A 22339-nucleotide genomic window follows, 5' to 3' on the forward strand; every position below is an offset into this window, starting at 1 on the left:
TTAGAAATGCACATGCAATAAATTGTAATGTTGCTGAATGCTACAAGGTTGGGGGAATGCAGAACAACCTAACCAGGACTGAGCATTTCAAAAAGAGATGGTAATCCTAAGTTCGAGCAGTGAGGATAGGTCTTACTAGAAGGGGAATTTGATTGAAAACCTAAACCATGGGGAGGAGTAGAGTTTGCAGATATATAGGGATGACAACCCTGCAGGCAGAGGCAGCAACTGGAGGTATATTTCTAAGTTAGGAGCCTGTGTGTTCAGGCTGTGGTACAGTGTTTGGCATGGTAGAATGGAAGACTAGGTTGGTAAAAGAGAGCCGAAGCAGGTGGTCAGAGGTCTTAGGAGAATCAACCTTTTTAGGCCATTGAGAACCATTGTCATTGGCTGTGCTTTTCCCTTCCAGAAAATAAGAATTCCTTGAAAGAGGCCTGCAGTCTGATGGAAGTCTATTGCAGGCCACACTGCAGGCAGGCAGTTGGGGAGCAATGTCGATGCAGGATAATGCTTTTCCAGTACTCTAGAAAGGGACAACAGAGACCTTGAGTGGGGAGGGGATAATGTGAGAGGGGTCCATGTCAGAATCTGGGAATCTCCTGCCATACTAAATGGAGACTATGAGGGAGAAAGGGCAAAGTTTCCATTATGAGGATCTGGGAGGGTGGTCTTGCCATGCCTAAGACAGAAGACTGGAGGGGGCTCAGACTGCTAGCTCCATTTGGAACTTGAATATTGAGAGGCAATGTGCAGTAGAAAACGAGGTCATGGCCCCACTGCCACCCAGCTAAATGGCTGGGTAAGTCAGTCCCCTTATCATTGCCCTACTCTCGTCATCTGCAAGATGTAGTGCTGACTCCTGCATGGCAAGTTGTGGGGCCTCAGAATCATTTGGAGGTCTTACAATACGTGGAGCTTGACTGGACTAACTCAACAGAGGTTATGGCTACTATTCATGGCAGGGCTAGACTAATGCTGAAGAGCGATCAACATTTTCCAGTCTCCAGAAGGCAGAGGGTATGTGTGTCGGGCAAATACCTTCTTTGAAGTTTGAAAAGGTCAGCCCTATGCCAGCTGCCTGTTACAGACAAAAGACAGCGTGGGTTTTCTCCACCACTGCTTCTTTGTGTCTTACTTGCCTACCTCCAACAAAAGACCTGGGGCCAACCCCCTTCTGGGACCACTCCAGAAAGAAGTGCTGCCTTACCAGAAGACATAAATCTCTTGGATGCAAAGAGAAGCCAGCCCCTCCTGAAACTCACCCACGGGCTCGCCCAGATGATATGTATGGAAAGGATTGTAACATTGGAGTCAAAGACTTGGGTTTGATTCCTAGCGCTCATTAGCTTTGCGGCTTTTACCGAAGGTATACTATTGTTTTGAGCTTGTTTTTCTCTTTTGTGGAACTAAAGATGACAGAACACATGCTCCAGGCCTGTTACAGATGTGAGTCATGCCCTCACATCTAAATTCTAGCTCTCTATTTCCTAGCTGTGTGGTCTGGTATAAGTCACTTGAAACCTATGAGCCTCAATTTCCATATTTTAACATGGAATATATAATGTTGCACATTTCTCAGTGTGGTTGTGAGAGTAGAGTGAAATAAGCAAAAAATGTTTAAAACAATGCACTGCAAAAGATTCTTTTCAAATTTTGACAATTGTAATTACAGATCAATGCATTTTATATATGTGGCATTATGTTTTTATGATTGCGTTAGCCTTCGGAAAGTTCCTCAGTCCCTGTTTCTGTCATCACGGAGTCTGTGCCTCCTAAGGTAACTCATAGGAGCAACTAGAGTCACTCAAATCGGTAAGCATTTGATTTGGAACAGAAAATGCAGTGCATATGTAAAGTAATCTTAAGAAGATTTTACACCCAATTTTCCAATGGAATGAAAATGCACCCCCAAATTTTCTGCTTTTGAATATTGAGCTGTTGGATTTATTTTATTTTAGTGCAGGGGAGTGCCACTCTTTGTCTCTGGACCGTCTCCATGTATTGTGATTGCTGTGAAATGAGGGTGTGTATGTAAGCTGGTGGTTTATAAATGACATCTGTTCAGGCTGAGCATTGAAAACATGTGGACATGTGTCAAAATGTATCTCGAGAAACAAAAGAAGTATCTGAACAGCGTTGAGATTTGCAGCCCCAAGAACACTAACAACAAGCATTGTAAAATTGGACTCATGGGTTGCCAACTATGTGTCTTGAGGCCTGATTAATCCGTGCTACAGACAGATGTATATGACATACCTCCCGCAGGAGGCCACTGAATGCAGATGCCTCTTTGCTCATCCAACTTGTTCTTCAACTACTGAATTTACAGCTTATGTAATAGGGGCCTGGGCTGTCCTAGATAGACCCTTGGAAGGCTTAAGTAGAAGATATCTGTTTCTGTAGGTCAAGTTATGTGCACTTGGCTGGAACTTGGCTCTGCTGCCAAATACTCGCATCTACCAGCTATGTGACACGGAGCCAGTTGTTCACGTCGTCTGAACCTGTTGAACCTCGACTCTGCCACATATAGACTCATAATCTTACCGTTTATTCCTTAGGGTAATTGAGAAGGCGGTGAACACATTCAAACAGGCAGGCGACAATCATGGAATGTAGTACAATCTTGTTTGCTCTTTGTCCTAACACATTTGTGAAGAAGCTTTGTCTGGGGACAAATAGCCTATAACCTAGAACATAAGGCCATCAGAGAAACCAAGGTTTGTATTTACTTATTTTATTTTTTAAAAATAAAACTACCTCTTTAACGTTTTGGTCTGTTTGTCTAAAGGACCACCAGGGAAAGGAGAGAAAGTAGTTACCCACCTTTTAGCCACACGTCTACCTTCTATGATGTATCCTATGGGACAGTGGGTCCTGACTCAATCTATGCCACTCATTCACGGAGCCCCAGGTAGACCAGTGCTCTCTGTTGGAGTTGCCAATTTCCCTTCTGTGAAATAAGAAAATATTTAGAAAAATCTACAAGGTCCTTGCAAGCTGCAGCATCTCATTGCTGAACTGTGTACTCCTGTATCATTACCTCATTGACAGAATATTTAGTCAATCTAATCAAAATAATCAGCTGCAACTGTGACTCATTAAAATGACTAAATCCTTGGCCTCCACAGGTCTACATGCCTTAAACACTTCGGCAGATTTTTAAAAGCAGAGCAACCTGAGGAGTCTCCCCTCAGTCACTCCCAATGGCCTGGTTCTTCTGCTTGTCCTGTAGATTACCTCCATCATCCTTCAAGCAAGAAGCATTTTGCCTAATGAAGAGAGAAGGAGGAATCTAGGAAATCCAGCATCTGATCATTTGATGGAAAAAGAGAAGTGGAGTCTTGGGCTTTCTAGTAAGTCCTGGGTCCTCCAGGCAGGCAAGAGAAAGCTGTGTGTAGGAGTTGGAATGCAGGTGGAAAGAAGGGCCTGAGAATTCCTTCAGCTTCATACTCTTCTCTTTCTGAGCCTAAGCTATATGGATGAGAGGGTTTATGTCTGGAACTCAGTCCTCTGTTTTCTACTTCATGTTTCCCATGGAAAGCTTTGGGTATTTTTTTGTTTGTTTTTCTGAAATAAGAAACTGACTAAAAAAGACATTCATTATGCATTTTGTTGCCATTAACAAGTGCCTTCTTTTCATCATGCAACAGGGGATTCTATGCATGTATGTGCCTACACTAATTTAATTCAGGAAGTATTTGTCTCAGTCTCCATAAAAGTCTGGTTCAATTATGAGATTTGATGCTCCAAAGATGTATACACTCTTTGCTTGTTGGGGAAGTCCAAGTCCAAACATGCACATACTTGTAAGTCTGTGCTCACGTCCACACGTCCCCATGCACCTGCACAAAGATACTTATTCAAGATTCATGAATGTTCACAAGATTCCATTGGAAGTTCATGTGTGTGGATTCCATAACATATCAAAGGCAATGCGAGCTGCTCAATTTCCCAATGGCGGGGTTCTGAACTTTATGACCATAGAAATCTTGGTGTCATATCTAGGGCTGGAAGTTATACAGTGTGGTTCTTTGGCAATAGAGTGCATGAGGGCTTCTGGGTTCCTTGATAATAATATACAGCAGCTTTCTAATGACAAGACAAGACCAGTTATGTTGGTTTTGTAGACAGCACAAGGAGCAGCTTGCAGAAGAACATAGCTTTGGCATGCAAAAGTCAGAGGAGCCTTAGTGTGATGTCAGTAAATAGCAGAGGATTGCCAGGAGGAGCAAGTTTACAGTGAATGTTCTCTGAACTATGACTTTCATTAACTAGTTTAAAGACAAAATGTTCTCTCCAGCAGGAATGTGATACCAGGTTTCTACCATTTTGCAAATGGAATTCTGAACTGCAATATAATATATATATACATATATATGTATATACATATATATGTGTGTGTGTGTGTGTGTGTGTGTGTGTGTGTGTGTGTGTGTATTGAACTGTGAGATAGTAAGAGCGAAAATAATGACTTTCCCTTAATAAGAGTGTAGGATTCATTCACTTTTGGGGTCGTTTTTACACGTGCTCCACTGTGTGGAGGTGAGAAGAGGCCATATAAATAACCCATCTGAAGTGGGAAAAGGCTACCTAGAAAACAGAGTTCAAGTCCCCTGGTGCCCTTCATCAATCCACTCAAAATTGTCTGGACATAAACATTGTATCAGGCAGTGGCTGGACTTGCAGGAGATGGTCTAAAGATAAGTAAGAGAGGATTCTATACTGTTCTAATCAGAGGACCTTCCCTGTAGATCAGCTTCAGAATATCCATGACTGACAGACTGGCACCAGAACCAAAAGATTGCTTGCCTGTCATCTGCAGTTGATTAGCCATGCCTGCCTAAGGTAAGACCAGTGTCAGGCAAAGGGTGCAATAAATCCATGCCGTGCTTTGCTGGGTTCTTAGGAGGCAGAAGTGATTTCCTAGATCACTAGCCACCTGTGAAATATCAAAAGACAAACTGTAAATTTCATGAGTTTCTAGGAATCTTATGGTAACCTTGTAATTAAGAAAAGAATAATATTTTCCATTTTGTCCCATCATGGCTAAGATTGGGTCTCTCTTTACCTAGCACATAAACCAAAGCAATCTTTCCATGGTGATGGGAAAAACAGTGGACCTTCCACGATTCCCATCACGATTAACCTCCTGGAGATTTTGCCTTCCAGCAAGAGTGTGGGATGAGGCCTTGGCTGACTTGTTTACTTTTCTTCCAGGCTTCAGCTTGGAGCATGAAGAGAAAGTAGCAAGAGAAGGCTTAAGGCTTCTTTTTTCCTTAAGAATACATAATTAGAACATTCCAGCCTTCCCTAAGATGTGGTTTTGACGTATGAGTTCCTCAGACAGTGAGCTAATGAGGAGAGAGAAATTTCTGCCTTTTCAGGGGGCTGATCCAAGAACACATCAGCAGAGTTAGATTGAAGACCTCAGGCCCTTTCCTGGCTACATGGGTCAGGTCATTGCAGTGTGATGACTTACTGTTAAGTTTGTATGTGCCAGATGGCCTGGTGTTCCAACAGAGCCTCGGCAATAGTAAAATTGCCTTGTTGAGTAGTGGAGTATGTTACAGCACACAAAGAACTTTCATGTATTATCTCATTTGAGCCATGGAAACCCCAGACATAAAACAATGCTAGTCTCATTTCATGGATGAAAAAGTCCAGAAAAGCTTCAATGATTTTCCAATGGCTATATACTCACTTGGTGACTAACCATGACTTAGCCTTAAGTCATCTACCTTAAAAGGTCCCTTTCACTTGATGTGCACTCCTGGCCAAAGAGGACTTTTTTTTAATTGTTAGGGCTCTAGAATTATATGGATGGGGCATAGAGCTGGTAGAGATACTGATCATTGAGGAAGAGGAAGCAAAAATGAAGTTCTGACCCTAAATTCTGAAAAGTACTTTGAATATTTTGTGATGTACTGAGGTTACTGCATCTTGGATGGCTGTGTTGTGGCTGGCCTCAGTATGGGAGGAGAGATAAGGTGGGGTTCATAGTCTCATGCAATGTGGAAAGGTCAGAATTCTTTCTTGGAATATTATTTATTAACTGCATCATGCTGTCATTTCTAAATTGCTCTCATAGAGGTAGGTCACTGTGGCCCTTTACCATTCAGCAGTGTGATGTGTGCTTTCCATATAAAAGGAAGGTTTAAAGATAGTAATAAATATAACCTTTGCTATAAAGAACCTTACATCCTGATACACACATACAACACACACACACACACACACACACACACACACACCTTATTTGAAGTCAGTGTTAACTCATAACATTACAAGTGGGAAAAATTGATGCTGTACATCTAACCTATGAAAAATATTACACATAATTCTTTAATTTCACTCAAGGAAACACCAAAATATAAATTTAGGCTAATTAAATTGTTTCTTTGTTCTAGGATATGAAGTATTTGACACAAAAATAACAAATTAGATGTTAGAAATAATTTTCTTTAAGAAATGAATGCTTACAAATGACCTATGAGAGACATTCCTTAATACAGAGTAGTGTAGGAAAACTATGTTACATTTAATCACTTGAAGAAGTTAAAATGAGATTGTGGTGTAAGAGTTCAATGTTAATCATTAGACATAAATGAGCAGAGGCAAGGTTCCTTAGCTACATTGATAATGGAGGATGAGGTAGGAAGGGAGCCATGAAGAGAGCTCTGTTCCTTTTAGATGTTCAGTGGTGGCATCCTTAGACGCTGCCCATCGCTAGACCCTTTGAGATACTTTACTCCGTAACTCTACTTGTTTTGTAGCCACTTTACCAAGCAGTCTTTTAGTCAGTGATTACTGTCTAAATGTCTTTTCTACAAAAGAAACCTGACAGGTCCAGAGATGCAAATGAACATCTGGTCTACCTTGAGGAAATATCTGTTGTTGTGGATAAATAGACGTTGCATGTTGTCCTTTATTCTCTATGAGTTTGGGGTGAGTCATTATTACCTAGTAGATCCTAGGGCATTGCTGAGACTGACCTTTGGTGCTTTTACAATTTAATTAGAGACATTAAAACATACATCCGAACCCTCTCAGAAAATTCTGCCTTGCTGCCTTCTAATGCTTGTTTAGGGTGATATTCCAAGCCTGTTCAAAGTATAGTGGGTTAAATCATGGTCATTGTGCTAACCACAATTCTACAGAGCAGAAATTCTGACAAGACTCAGTGAGTACACAGTTATTGGTGTTAATTGTATGTGATGTTCATGCCTAGAACCAGGTGCCTGCCAGGAGGCTGGGGGTGAGTCAGTGATCCTCCATTTGGTCTCTTTTTTCTGCACAGTGGTCCATGTGTCTTCAACAAGTCTCCAAGAGCACAAAAATAAAAGTGTCTATATCTCCTAAGGCTTAGTAGTAACAGAATCCTTAGTCTTGGTAGTAACAGAATCACTTCTGCTACATACCCTTGGTTAAAGCAAGTAAACTCCAACTTGGATTTAGTGAGAGGTAAAATACACTAAATTCTCATGGGGAAAAAGTATAGTAGATGGGCTGGGAAGATGGCTCAGTTGGTAAAGTCTTTGCAATATGAGCGTGAGGACATTCAGGCTTTTCGCCTCATACATCTATAGATATAATTTACTTTAGAACATGGTGGAAATCACAAATGGGCCCCATTTTGAAAGTCCATGTTTGAAAAAACCCTGCCTAATGGGAAAAGAGAGCATGTAGGAAGGTGTCTAGACATTCCAGCAGATCCATGTGTTCTGGTAAAAGGTATTATATATGTTCTACTCCTGATGAGACATACTCAATACAAAGTAGGTCACACATACACTAAACCATCCCTACTGAGCTTTGCCCAAGTGAAGATTCATAGTCATGAACAAATGGTGATTTTAAGGCATTGTGCTTTGGGGCAGTTGATTATATTAAAACAAACAATATTAAAATGCACACAGATGTCTTTTCCTTAATATTTTGAAAAAGCATGTTTAAATTTGTAACTTCAAGGCAAGGCCTTGGCCAATCCATTATTAAATGAAATAGTGCCATAAAAATCAGATGGGGGCAATGATGCAACTTACTACAATGATAGGAGCTGAGCAGAACAACAAAGACAGAGATGTACATTGACAATAGCCTCAGATAGGCACATGTCAACATACTAGCAATTTGGGATTGCTTCTCTACCTTCCATCAGATCAAATCACAGAGATATGATTCTTGAGGGTTCACTCCTAATCTTCCATCATTTTCTTCCAGTCCAGCAAATGGCCCCTGCCCTGGTTACAATTATTGTTGTCCTGTGTGTTTCTCTTTGCACTAAATTGTTAGGGCCTCCATATTACTGTGAAAAAAAGACCATCAGCTGTCTTCCGGAATTGCTACCATCATAACTCTGTGATTACAGGTGACTTTTAAGCGTGTATCTCACTCAAAATTAAAAGGCATCTGTGCATGTTAATATTGTTTGTTTTACTGTAATCAACTGTCCCAAAGCACAATGCCTTAAAATCACCATTTGTTCATGACTATGAATCTTTTAACCTCTGTAGCTGCTTGTAAGGAACCAACTTTGAGGTAGTAGGATCAAGTCACTGATAGCCAAAAATGATTCTTGTTATATATGGTGGTATTTGTTCTGTGGCAGTAGAAGAGGGTAAAAGGGGTGATATGAAGGAGTCCAAACTTGTCCTAAGATTAAGAGATGTAGCTATGTTGAATGGCCAGCCGATTTTATATTAGAACAGAATCTAATATGAGCTCCTGTGTATGAGACTTAAAATCTATATTATAAATAGTGTTTCAAATACCCAACCTGGACATAGACTAAGGTTCAGGTCAGAAGCAAAGCAACAATTCTGTGAATATTTCCAGAACTGTGCAGAAGGATGACTTGTTCCAGGGTCTTACAGAAAACAGGGGGACTAGAAATAAATGGTGGAGAAATAGCAACAAGACTGTAACAAGTACTGGAGTAGAGCTACTGTTCCCCAAGAAGCTATAAACCTGAGCCCGTATCCCAGTATTTCCTAGACAGCTTCACATCTGCTTTCATGCCATATGTGCTTGCATGATTTAATACATTCATATAAAATCTAGGAATCACAAACGACAGAAAACTTTTCCAGAGAGGCTCAATTTGCCTAATATCACTATTTTCAACTGCACCCATTTTCCTGCAAACAACATAACATTGTTCTCTTTATGGAAAAGCAAAAAAAAAAAAAAAACCAAAAAAAACAAACAAACAAACAAAAAACAGAAAAACAATTCATTGTAACTGTGTCGACATTTTCTTTATCTGTTGTTCTGTTGTGTGGTCCCTAGGTTGGTTCCATAACTTAGCTATTGTGAAGGTGCTGCAATAAACTCTGATGAGTAAACAGCTCTATGACAGTTTGAGTTGAACTCCTTTGGGATGGTATAGCTGGGTCACATGGAAAATCTGCAGTGTCGCAGGATTTTTGTCTGCCATCTTCCCAGCCCAAGTCATAGTCTTCCTTGCTTTAACCAGGGGTATAAAGCACACAGCAATGGTACGTGTTTTCTTAATGACTGTCATTCTGGTCTGCATTCTAAGCCTACCCTCAGCTGTTCATCCAGAATTTTCCTTCAACTACTGTTTTCTTTATTTTTCCATGTTTTTAGCCTCTTTTATTCCCTTGGCTCTGCTCTCTGACACAGGCAAACCTATGTCTCTGTATTCTTCATAGTAGTGGGTTTTTTTTTTAAATCTAAATCCTTTTTCGACTACAACTTTTCATCCTTTTCAGGGAAAGAAAAACCAACCCTCATGTTACTGGAATAGATCACTCCATTCTATTGCTCATAGCCCGATCATCTTCTGATCCCTCCTGTGACTGGAAATCCCTTCTTTATTTAGTATTGTGACAGCAGACTCCTTACTTGGTTTCAGGGATTCATGCCTTTTAGTTTACCTTGCACAGCTCCAGTGATCCTCATTCACCTATGCAGAGCAGTCACCTCTGCTGTCTCCTTAAATATCCAGTTCTCAGGAATCAGGCTATGATCTTATCATACCCTTCCTGTAGTTGTTCCAGGATGACTCTAATGCTCACTGAGTCAAGTGTTCCATGAATGTTGAGAAGCACCATGTCCCTATCCCCAGTCCTGAGAAATATGAAACCATCCCATACTCTTTTTCTCTTCTTTTCCTACACTGAACATGCTGCCAGCTTCATCTGACTTCATCCATTTAATGGTGTCCCAGCCAACTCCTTTCTCTGCGCCCCTTGTTCAGATCTTTGTTCATCCTTTCTCTGCTCACATTTGAAATTCATCCTTCCACATTAGTCTTTAAATCCGCTCTCCAGATGAACGGAGACCATTTCCTGTTGGTGTAAACATGCAGATCTTCTGCATAACCTTTCCGTGGCTGGCTCTAGAGCTCACCCATTAGCTACAGAAATCACTCTACTCCCTTTGCCCAGGAGAGAAAGTGTGCTTAATCTCACCTTCTGTCACCTATGTCCTGACACCGTGTGTCCCATATTGTCAATCTGCTGACCATCTCTTGTGCTTGCCTTGTTTTTCCTTGCCTATGCCTTTGCTGATTAACATAATGCTGTTTTCTCCCTTTCTACTGCCCAAGTCATTCTTCTGATCGCTGAGTTGGATTTATTGTCACATCTCTGCTCCCACAACCTCTCACATTTGATCTGTCTCTTTCTCTCATTCACTCCTGTTGCTCAGAAATAGCTATACCTGCTTTGCAGGTAACTTCATCGGTCTGACAGCATGACCAGTTCCTTCCTAAGGGGGATGAGTTGATCAAATGGTCTAATAACAAGAAAGGAATGTAGGCACAGAAGTCTCTTAATCATTGTTTAAATGAAATCGAAATGCTCAATGACCTCAGGAAATCACTGTCCCCTACTCTGGTCTCAGTTTTCACTTATAATTAAGCAAGGTTGTACATGTTTGTTAATAAAAAGGTATTTCCCTCTATAACAGCCATTCATTTTGTGCATTTCTGGCAGAGCAGACTTGTCCTATTAGCTCCTTTTTTAAATTTTGCTGTTGAGCTACTTCAAAGGTTGAAACAGAAGGATCTCAGTTCAGATCTTGCCTGGCCTATAAAATGAGTTCCAGGCCAAACTTGGCAACTTAGTGAGAACACAAATGAAAACAGAAGGCAAAAGAAAGGGTGAAGATAGAGCTCAGTCAGAGTAATTACCTAGCAACCAAGAGGCCCTGTGCTCAATCCCCAATACCACACACGAAAAACAGAAAACTACTTTATACTATCGCATCCTATTAGTACAGACACCATTGAAAACCTTTTGAATGTCCTAACACTTTTGATAACACATGTACACTATAAGTGGCAAATCCCCTTTACACATAGAGAAATAGAAGTACATATGTGATATGAGCAGGACGAAAGCACACAAACCCACACGCAGTATCTGATATGAGGATGTGTGCTCCCAGCCACCCATAAGCACTGAAGGTAAGACGAGCCTCCTAGAGAAAGGAGAGCTGAATATTGGCCTAATATCAGAGGGAAGAGGAGTGGAATTCATTCCCTGATGCCCACAGAAAGCCTGCCTTAGCTCAGTACCTGGAGAAGCAGTCACTCTGCGGCATGTCAGCCATTCAGGGTTCTAGGGTTGTGGTTAGGGACAGGGGAAATGGGGAGTTTGTAAGACTCCTCATTTGTGAGAGGCCTTGAGCTTAATGAATTCTTCCTGCATTTGTCATCATACCACTAATTAGGCTACATTTTGTGGGCTTTAAAGTGGCTCTGGCCAGAATTTCCTAGATATTTTATTGTAATTTAGCATTAGTCAGGCTTGAGTTAATGGACACAAGCGGCTTTATTCACCCTGGTCTGGGCCTCCCAATTGCTATTATATCTTTTGATATTCATCCTCCTGACAGTAATCAGTGAGTATTGATTTAGACATGGTACATCTCCATAGGAATTCCATTTTAATTCAACATTAGCATGCCATTAAAACCTAAAGGAAAGGGCAGGCGAAAGTCACCTTAAAGCATTACTGGCTGGAAAATTCAGCTGTTTCAAGTCATCCTGCTCCACTTGGGGTAAGACGAAGACCAGGACACATGGAGTCACCTCTGTTTTGACTCACTGCAGGCCTGTGGCTGCTTTATGGTGTAGCCTCTTGGTTAGTTTGAGGAGTGTTGCCAAGTAAGGATGGTGGCTTAGAGTGGGGGATGCTCCTTTCTAACATTGCCCACTGAGAATCCTTTCGAAGCCTGCATCCACCTGCAGCACCCTCAGAGAGAGATGGAAACAGAGACAATATTCCTAGCACTGACCTTTGGCACAGTAGGAAGAACAATGGAGTCTAACTAGGACGCTGTCTCATACTGAGAAGGCTTTGTGTCCAGAGAGAAGGAGTCTCTCACAGAGGCCTCTATCCTTTTGACATCACGAATGGTGTCTTTATCTCTACAAGTGTTTAGCCACATTTATGATGATTCTAAACTACACATGGCCTGTAGACTGCAGGTTGAACACCCTTGCATCTGGGAAAGGAGTCCGAATAAGTCACGTGAACTACCCCCTTACTCTTTCTCCGTGATACCAATAGGCAGGTTGCTCTTCCTGCTGCTCTTGATTTATTCTCTACTTCCTGCTTTGAGTAACTCCATATACTGTGCTCATCTTCACGCTGTCAATCCCAAGCCCTCATCTCACTCTCTCTCAAGGCCCATGTTTATACTTGTACCAACCATGTCTCATGCATTTCTCACTTGAAGGTCCCGGAATTCATTGTGTACAAAACTGACTTGGTTATTTTCTTGAGAAGTACATTCTTGTAAATCTTGGTTTAACTCCTTGTCAATTCCTCCATTGCCCTAGGAAAGACCCAGGAGAATTTCTTAGACTCCTCCCTTTTTGTGCTATGTATTGAATCATCTCCCTTCAAATTGGCCCCACCCTCAAGTACCCCTCCTTGTGAAGTTCTGGGTGCAACAGGGACAAGCACTGCCAGGATCCCTTTGATTCATTGGGTGTTTGATTGTGACCTGATTTTTGGTTGTTTCTCATTCAGAAATCTTTTATTGTTGTCAAATTTTTCATGCATGCCCTACTTAGGGCCACAACCCATAGTTTAAGAAACATAGATGTAGGAGCTATAAAGATGACTCAGCAGTTAAAAGCACTTCTTGGTCTTCTAGAGAACTGAAGTTTCATTTCCCATATTTGCATAGAGTGACTTACAGGTACCCATAACTTTATCTCCAGAAGATCTCACACCCTCTTCTAGCCTCCAGGTAGCACACATGTAGTGTACATATGTAGAGAGAGAGAGAGAGACAGACAGACAGACAAATAGACACAAATTGAGAAAATAAAGCTTTTGGTTTTCATTCCTTGTTCTCTTGTTTCCAGGTGCCACATATGTAGCAGGCATTCAACACTAATTATATGTATTACATATAAGTATATATAGATATATATGATGGATAGATAGATAAATAGATGATAGATAGATAGATAGATAGATAGATAGATAGATAGATAGATAGATAGATATGGAAGAAAGTATCAGTTGGAGAGGAAATTCAATGATAGTAAAGTAGGAAAGTAGCTTGAATTGGATGTCAAGCATGGAGAGGCTATAAACAGTTCATCCCTAGGTTTGCCATTTGCCTCTAGAGACCTTGACTATAAACCTGATGGAAACGGACAGGCAGAGCATTTGCCACACATTCAGCAATACACAAATATCCAGAGTCCCCATGACTTCAGAACCACAGACCCATTTAAAAGTCTTATTGAGGAGAAGAGTGCTAGAAGGCTAGGTACTGAGTAAACAACTGGCTGTGTAGATGGACCTCTTAAGTAGCCATGACAGGATTAGCCTCCTTCTTCACTGCAGTATAAGGCACATGGGGACAAGTAGAGAATCTTTGCTTTCATCAGGAAATCATCACAGAGCTGGGATGTAGCCATCACTCATACTCGTTACCCCAGTGAGGTTCTTTCTGTTTTCGTTCTACCTTCCCAAATACCTGGGACAAAAGAACAAATACTATTGATCTGATGCCTTATATGCACTATCTTGAATTAACAGCAGTGTGTCCCTGGAAGAACACTGGCCTAGGCATCACAGAGTTCCGGAAATGAAGTCTGGCTCAGCCAAACACATACTCCATGACTAGGTGAGGTCCACTCCATCTCTCCTGCCTAAGAGGTCTGGAAGTCTTTCGGGCTAATGGTTCTTGGTGAAAGAAGTTAATGACTAAGCCTTGTCCTGAAGCCCAGAGAGTTAAATGTATGTGTGATACTAAACAGCAGGAAAGCCAAAGAGTTAACGTGTAGCAATGTATTCAAATGCCTGGTTCAATAAATCTCAATTGAACATAATGAACTGATTAATATTAATTGCCTTATCTTTCCTTTCCAGGCATGGGGGTGAAGGTGAGGCAGAAAGGGAAAGAGGAAAGGAAGCAGGAGGGACTGAATTACTGAGTAGTGTGATTCAATTATCTCCAAAAGATCCCGAACAAGCACGAAATTACTGCTAATTGCAAGTACCACCACTGATAATGATCACAATCAATCACCTTGTTTGGCACCATTCTAAACAAGACTGTAACCATTCTCACAGCTTGGCAGCAGGAATGGTCGACATTAGGAGGCCTTGCCTAGGATTCCATATTCTGAATGGTGGAGTAGCAGAATCCAAGGACTCCTGAAGATTGTTCAATCCCTCTCTCACATCCAACCCACCACTTCAGTCTTCCTACAACCTATCTCTATAGTCTACCCATAATCCACCACTGCAGTATATCTACAACCAACCCTTCATTTTTACCCACAACCTAATACTCCAGTCTCCCATAGCTCACCACTGCAGTTTTCCCACAAACCTCCTCTGAGCCTATCCATAACATACCTCTTAAGTCTACCCTCAACCCACCACTGGTTTTTTCACAGTCTTCCCCCGAGCCTATCACAACCCATTTATTCAGTTTCCCTCAATCTACCTTTTCATTTTATCCACAGCCCAACACTGCAGTCTTCCTGCAATCAATATTTTTTTGGTCTAAATACAACTCATCTTCATAGTCTACCCACAACACACCTCCATAATTTTCCCACAACCTACCTCGACAGCCTACCCAACACAAGAACAACCTTACTTATGGTTACCTAAACATTTTTTAGCTTAGGCATTCGGAGTGATTATACTTAAAATTTTATTTTTGGTGACCAATCTTATGATGGAGTTTATACAAGAACTGGGGCCTACAAGCTTGAAGAGCAGACACAGATACTAGAAAGCACAACTCTGTTTCCGTCTCTGTGGATCAAACCAGTAGGAAATGAGACCTTGGTGTTCCTGTCTATGAGACAAAAATATTGTCTTTTTCCCTATTGGTCTGTTACAGTGGAACTTACATGGGAATTCACAGTCTGTCTTTGAATACATTGCTGTCTATTTGTAAGACAAAGGTTATTCTGGTCTTTCTTCTGTTATTTCTAGGAAAATCTCTGATAACCATTGGTTTCAGGACTCATTCAACTTAAAACAATCCTATGCAAGCTTTGAAATGTATACATCTGAGAAGTGTTGCCATAGTCACCACAGTCAAACAAAGGTCATCCCTCACCACTCACATGTACGGCATCCCCTCCTTTCCTCCTCCAGGAAAGCTTTGATACCCAACTAATTTCTTCCTACTAATGTTACATCAAAAACTCACATATCATTGTAAAACTTAGAAGTGTCTACCACATATAAAAGAAATAACTACACAAAAACAAAGAGATATATACTTGTGCCAAGTGTCAGGACTGTTTCTCTTGTTTTTTCTTTGTCTTGGGTTTTAATTTGACATTCTGACTGTCAGTGCAGGCCTCCATGGTGTGTTTGCAGGAGGGTTGGGATTACAAATAGTTGAGTTGTATAGTCAGCCTTTATATGGGCTCTAGTTTCTAACTCAGATCATCACGATTACACAGCAAGCTCTTTTACTCACTAAGCTATCTCTGATCCTGACCAAAAAGGAAGGAAGGAATAAAAAATAAATAAATATTAAATAAATAAATCACTTTATATCCATTTCAAAGGTGCTAATATAAGCACAAATGACCATTTTTAAAGATAAAACCTAGTTAGAAACAGTAGCCTTTTGTGGAACTCTCAGTATCCCTAACATCTATCTTGAGCTCTGGAGATAATCCCAGAATCTGTGGATAGGATTTCTAAGCATCAAGTCCAGTCCTCCCAAAGCCCTCACTCTGCCAACCTCAACTCAAGCCTGTGGTCATAGCCATTGCACACAGTTGTCATTCTTAAGCCACTAGGAAAATTGTGGTGATGGAAAATATCTGGGGCTTTACTGCAGACCCGATCACAGCTTCTCATGCAACGAGGGGCTATGATGTCTGTCTTCATCCCACCCCAGTTCCACTCAGATTGTAAACCTATGCCCCTGACACATTCCAACACATTGCTTTCAGATCCACTGTCTTTACCTCAGTGAAGGTTCCCAGACTTCAGCGACCAGGAATTACCCATTGAGTCTGTATGACACGAGCTGAAATCCCATCCAGAGAAAGCATGGGACAGAGAAATCTGGACTTTCCCAGAGGCTCAGATACATATGTGGGACCCACAGTGTGGCTCCAGCCTGGAGAACTGGGAGCCCATGCTCTTTTGTCAGGGTTTGGAGCCTTTTGTTTGTAGAATGGGAGAGCACCATCCTTTCCCTGTAGTTCTGTTTATCCTGGGGATAACATGCCTGAGATGTACTGACTTTTAGATCCCATTCCCAAAAGAGTACCTGAGTATCTGTGGGCAGTTAATAGACACTTGAGAGGGAGAAACATTTTCTTCAGTGGTATAATGATTACTAGGGAACCCATGTTCCAGCAAATAACCCTTTTCCCAGGATTCTGTGCAGAATGCCAAGGAAGCACACAGGTCAGAGAAGAGAAGCAACACATGAAGTCAAGAGGAAAGTAGTTGGGAAGAGGAACAGAGGTCAGTGGGGGAAGGTGAGAAAGCATAAGGATGATGTATGCATGACAATTTCACAATGAAACCTATTATTATAGATAACAAATAAATGCTAATAAAAAGAATCAAAGCAATATGCTGGGATGCTAAGCCTCAGGAACTTGAGTGTGACTGTGTTGATCAGCTCAGTATTTGTGAGAGGTCATCAAGTTCAAATGAGGTCATTAGAATAGGGATTACTCAGTAGAACCAATGTCCTATAAAAGGAGGTGGGAAATTAGGCTCAGGTAAACATGAACAGAGAGAGAACATGCTCACCTATTGCTACTCGGGAGTGTCAGGAGCCAGCAAGAGTGCCAGGAACCAGGAGAAGGGCATAGAGCATGTGGTCCAGCATTCCAAGCATCCAGTGAATGAATCTCCGTGGCTTAAGCCACCTGGCTTGTGTCCTTGTGTTGTGTCAGACCCAGGGAGTTAATACAGTGCCTACTCTCCCTGAGCAATTGGACCTGGAAAATCAATCTTCCTACCTGCCATGCTGAGTCGGGCTGTGGAGCCTTGTCTGGAGCCAAATGCAGTCAGCAGACTATGTCAAATGAAAAGGGACCAGGCACTAGTCCCTGACTCAATCCACAAAGCATGGAGATCTGTTATCAGAAGATGCCTGAGAACAGTTTCCTCCCAGTTCTGTTTGTTTGTTTGTTTGTTTGTTTTAGTTCCTCTGAAAAGAGATATCTACTGTGATGCTCTGAGGCATGTTTACCACATAACACCAGCATCAGATCTGAGACATAGCTTGCATCCCAGCAAGAGCTGGGGAAGACATGACCAGTCAACATCACTGAGCTCCATTTTAGGCTACACCCTCACCTTGCCTAAGGAAGGTTTCAGTTTTATGTGGAAGTTCCAGAAATTGAGGCACAGAGAAGGGAAATATTGTATATGGTTACCCACCCCCAGTGAGGCAAATGTCAGGTAGGGTGCATATAGCATGTAAAACAGAGATCCATTTCTGAAAGGTTTGAACTAGGTCCCGGCAAGAAAAGAAGGTTTCTAGTGCCTACAGAAGATGGGGTGGGGGTGTCTTTCAGGGGAGGTTGGGGTTCCTTCAAGGATAGCTGACATTTGTCTTGGAAAGAGGGTAACAGGAAGCTGAGATCAAACTCTACACCCCATCCTTGTTTCTTCCTGATTTCCAAAGCTGGTCACCACAGGGATGAGCCACCATCTTGTGGCAGGCTGAGTGGCATCCTAAGATGTCATTGCTAGCACCAGGATGACCATCACATGACTTTCTATTACAGTGATATATTGTTTTACAATCGATTAAATGGAACTTTAAACCAGACAGGAACGAACAAACGAACAAAAACAGACTATAGAAAAGTTCACTGATTTTTTTTTTGAGGACCACAGCCGGTGCCTGAAATCCAGGAGGGTTGACCTGCTTTGCTTTCCCTCACCAATAGGGGACAAACTGCCCCCCTCCCTCTCCTGCTAAGCTTGAGGTTGCTCTAAACTGTCCTGCAGGGTCCTCTGTCCTGAGCCCCACCCTCTTTGCCATGTTAATTATCTCCAGGCTCCCTCTCCAGAGGAATTTAGAACATGCAAGGTTATTTGTGGAGCCTTTTGTTTCTGGGAGATGGGGGCTTACACAGCCCAGAAAGAGCAACACTTGCCTACACAGACAGTACTGCCTGGGCTATTAATATCCAAGCACAATGGCTTTAGAACGAGGTGCAATGTGGCTTACCCTGGCCATGAGGCTTCTCAGCCCCAGAGACAGGGTTATTTTACAGCAGCTTTGCTAACGCCCTTGAAGTAAGCCTCTTGCCCCACCTTCTGATCCAGCGTGGAAAGGGAGGAGGGAAGGAAGGGCACTTGGGGCTGTAATTGCCTCCCCTACCATGCATACATACACGGGAGATAAGAGCAAATAGAGACTCAAAGTCTCAAAATAATATTCAAATAGGGCCCTCTCTTTCTTCTCTAAGGCATGCCAAACGTTCTGCACTTGCTGTCTTCCTCTGTCTTTGTATATAATGGGTAAGCATTTGCAATGTGTGTATTCATTCAGACTACTTATATTATTGCCATGTGCCTGAACCTTCAAGGCTCTGATGATGCTAAGATGTAGATACATTGGTCTAGTTCATTCCCAAGAGCTCAGCATTTGTGAAGAAAGTCTGATTACTTCTGTCAACACACTAAGCAGATGGGCTATAAGCAGGCAAGAGGCAGGAATGCCAGCATAGTCTTGAAGGGGTTAATTCACCAAGACTTCAAAGAGGAGAAAGTCTTAGGGAAGAAAGGTTGAGTGAAGCATGAGTATTGGAGAAACAGTTTAGTGAGGCAGGGAGGGTAGAGCGGTATATAGAGGGAAGGTCAAGTTTGAAAGCAAGAAGACAAGGATTATGTTGGTGGCTCTTGTGATTTGAGTCTAAAATGGACCCAACAGGCCCCTAAATTTGAACACTCATTCTCCAGTGGGTGGTATGTCTCAAGAGACTACGGAACTTTCCAGAACTTTGCAAACCATATCATATCCACTATTGGTCCCAGTCAGCTTTCTGGTCTGACTATCATGTGAAACTCATGCATCCCTCTTCCCACAGAGCCATTCCATCATGATTGTCTCTCCCTGCCACCATGGGTGACTGTACTCCATGAAACACAGAGCCAAGAAAGACCTGCCCACATTCAGTTCAGTTGTTTCTGTCACACATTTGGTCATAGCAACCTGAAGGTCAGTGGAAACCAGCTGAAGAGCTTTGAGTAAATCCCAGAAGTAGACAGGGTGGAAAAGGACTTAAAGGTTACTTAATGTTTCAGGTCTCAGTTTCTAAGGATAAGATTGTCTACTGTGTGCCCTTATGTATTCTCACAGTTCGGTAACCTGTAGCATGGAAAAACCTCAAGTTTGCCGTCTAGCTGTCTAGAGTCCCTCAGAAACCCTGCTGCTATCTCTGCTTTCAGAAATGAGGGTGTCAGAATGATGGCTGAGGCAAAACCAGTATGTGGACAGTAACAAAAAACTGCCAGTTGTGACTAATGAGTCTCCAACTGTTCATCTGCTTGGGAGCTAGAAGGCTGAGAAGGGCCCTCTAATTGGCACACTAGCCTTGGGGACCCGCTTGTTCATTTGTGAAGTTTAGGAACCCACTGACAGACCAACATGTTATTAGTGCAAATTATCCAGTCACCTGGAACCCTGACTCTTTGTTCCAAGAAAGATTAAAGGGCCCGAGGGACCCCCCAAAAATTGAACCATGAAATGTCATTAGCTAAGTCATGGTCCTCACAGCTCCCAGAACTAATTATAGAGCTAGGAGTGGCTGGGACCAGACCCCTCTGATATAAAAAGATTTTATGAAAGGCAAAGTGGGGGGGGGAGGCCACAGTAATTCTCACCCTATTATATTCCTTTCAATTATTTACAGGAGTAGACACTGGTGCTGATCCTATATAGAGCCTGGAATCCAGTGAGGTCACACGGGCATTCTGGAAGCTAAGGAGGCCATGTGGAATCTGGGACACAATGAGGCAATGATTCAGCTGCCCCTGCATTCCACACCTCCCAGGGTCCCCTCTCTGTTCCCCTCCCTTAGCACCCAAGTCAAGACAGACCCCATGGTTACAATTAGCTCCATCCCTGCTCAGGAGATGTGAACATTTTCCTTCCGTCAATGGTTTTAATAATATGGTCACCTTACTCTCCTAACTGAACCCAGTAGGGAAATGAAAGCTGGGAATCCAAAGGTCATAGTAGGTAACACCAAGGAATGTCACGGCCAGGTCACGTGGTTGTCATTTGACTGCTGGGAAAAATTAAGCCAAAGGTCTGTATCCTGGAGGATCAGGAGCTGTTTCTCGTTACCTAGCATACCTTGTATTAGTTAGGATGCAGCCTATAGGAGTTACCTATTCCTGGCTGATAAAATGCAGTCAGTACTTCATAATCCTCAGGTCTTCCTCAGCCAAAGTGGCCTATGGTGCATGTACCAGGTACTGTAGGCAGACTATGGAGAAGCTTCCTAACAGACCAGGCTTTGCCACATCAAGACCCGATGCCAATATCATGGAATCCATTCCATGTTTGACTCCACCACATGTGGCCATAGTCTTGTCTTTCTCTCTCTCTCATTCCTCCTCCTGTGTGTGTATCTATGTGTAAGTAAGAGAACAACCTTAGGTATAGTCCTCACCTCCTATCTTGAGACAGTGACCTTTATGGTCTGACTAAGTCCCAACTTTGTGTGTATCTGGCTCCTCAGGCTTGTATGGCAAGTCCTTTATTCATTGAAACTTTTCTCTGCCCAAGCATCAATAACACAAGTCCCATACTAGACACTGATATATATATATATATATATATATATATATATATATATATATATATATATATATATATATTTAAATAATGTCTTTAAAGTCCTGACCCAGTTATGCATACTTCAGAACTACCTTGACCCACAGGGTGGAGGAGAAGTTATGATGGATGATTGGTGGAGATGGACAGGCGCCTGCATCATTTCCTCAGAGTAGTTTAATCTCCCTATGGGTAGTAAGGGCTGCAAACATCTGGTGGGCCTCTGGCATGATCTTGAGAGTTCTATGCAATCAGCAATGGTGGGCCAAATTACAATTAACTTTGCCAATAATTTCAAGTAGGCACACATGCATGCAACGGACATGCACACGTGCATACAACATGCAGACCCTCCATGTAGGAGTCTTGTCATGTGTGTCCATCATTAGGAAGCTATCCAACAGAGAGGTCTGGCTGGCATGACAGATTCCTTGGCAGTGGTAGATTGTGTCCATATTCTGACATGGCCAAAGATAAAGGTCTAAAGGCCCCACATTTCTATTTTTACTAAGGGAATGATCAGTTTTTCTCCTTTGACCCTCTTCTGTTTGTTTGTACCTATCCTCCTTCTCTTATCTCTGTCGCTTATCCATCAAGCTTTCGACTCTGAAACCCATTGACTGACTACATTTTTATCTTCCAGTGTGATACTCTTTCAGTATGTTAGAAACAATGACGATCCCCATGGTTGCAGCCTGGCAACACTGGCAGGGCAGCTTCAGGAACCAGGTGACTCTGATGGGAATGTAGGACTTCCTTCAAGTCCGGCATTGGATGGCATTTTATCATTCCAGTCATGAAGGCAGAAAATCAGCAACAGAATAGTGCTGTCTGTTCCATTCAGTTTTCCTCATCTAAGCACCGACTCAGATTCATCAAGCCCAGGGACTGCTGTGCAGAAGACTTTCTGCCATGCAGCCTATCAACGAGTTTGTCTTCCTCAATGATGTGGTTTGCCCTGGAGTTATCTGTATTTTGATGCTAATTTCACTGCCCCAAGGACAGCTGCCTAGTCACATACTCAGGAATCAGGTGACTTCAC

General features: G+C 42.2%; 1 long non-coding RNA gene across 1 annotated transcript; it reads right to left on the reverse strand.

Moving 5' to 3' along the window:
• Positions 1-216: 216 nt before the first annotated feature.
• Positions 217-20405, reverse strand: LOC102546745 (uncharacterized). The gene is made up of 4 exons (XR_015687022.1): positions 20340-20405; positions 2824-2950; positions 2545-2687; positions 217-523 (listed from the first exon to the last, which is right to left on the reverse strand). It is a non-coding gene; the product is annotated as an uncharacterized LOC102546745 (long non-coding RNA).
• Positions 20406-22339: the final 1934 nt, after the last annotated feature.

This window comes from Rattus norvegicus, chromosome 4, assembly GCF_021556685.1.
Source record: "Rattus norvegicus strain SHRSP/BbbUtx chromosome 4, alternate assembly SHRSP_T2T, whole genome shotgun sequence".
NCBI lineage: Eukaryota > Metazoa > Chordata > Mammalia > Rodentia > Muridae > Rattus > Rattus norvegicus.